Genomic DNA, 836 nt, shown 5'->3' on the forward strand with positions numbered 1-836 from the left:
ACATGAAATCTGTAACAGATCTGTAACATTTTTAATTGTTGTTAATATATTTGTTTTTATTGCTGTAGTCTTATGATTTCTTTTTTGTTTTTAAAAAAGCTGAAAATTTTTTTATTTAAAATTGGTTCTGTAACTATAGGCCTACTGATTGATAAAAATCTAAATGTAAATAGATTTTTGTAAAAAAAAATAAAAAAATACAAATAACTAGACCATCACACAATCACAATCAGAGTCCTCATACCCTGCAAAATTAAATCCTACTATAAAAATAACAAAGCTTGGGTTTGGGTTAAGATAAAAATGTGGCTTGCCCTTTTGTGTCAGTTTTGGCACATGGTAAGCACCAATAGGCTCTGGAGGAGTGACACATGATCATTTTTGTGACCGTGACCTTGGAGGAGATGATAAAAGGAGTTTGCCCACTCCACCCATTCAGTCCGTGTTAAGGTCAGTTAGCAAATTAAGACTGGACACCTTAACTCGCTTACGTAAACTTGCTTATAACCTACTATAATAATAATATAAATCCTAATCAAAACATTTTTTAAATCTAAAATCTAATTTTCTGTCAATATTGAAATGCCTTGTTTTATATAACATAACTTACCTCCTGGAATATACATTTAAACATTGTAACTGTGATTATACCTGCAATGTTTACTACTACAAGTTTGTGTTTTGTATTTATTTTTTGTCAATATATTTTTATTTTCTTTTTATTATTATTATTATTATTATTTCATTTTTATATGCAAACTAAAATATTTATCTTCTTTTAAGGTTATCTGGAAAGTTTTGCCTTCAGTAAGTAAGGGAGCGGTGGATTTATCATC

Source organism: Carassius gibelio, chromosome B11, assembly GCF_023724105.1.
Source record: "Carassius gibelio isolate Cgi1373 ecotype wild population from Czech Republic chromosome B11, carGib1.2-hapl.c, whole genome shotgun sequence".
NCBI lineage: Eukaryota > Metazoa > Chordata > Actinopteri > Cypriniformes > Cyprinidae > Carassius > Carassius gibelio.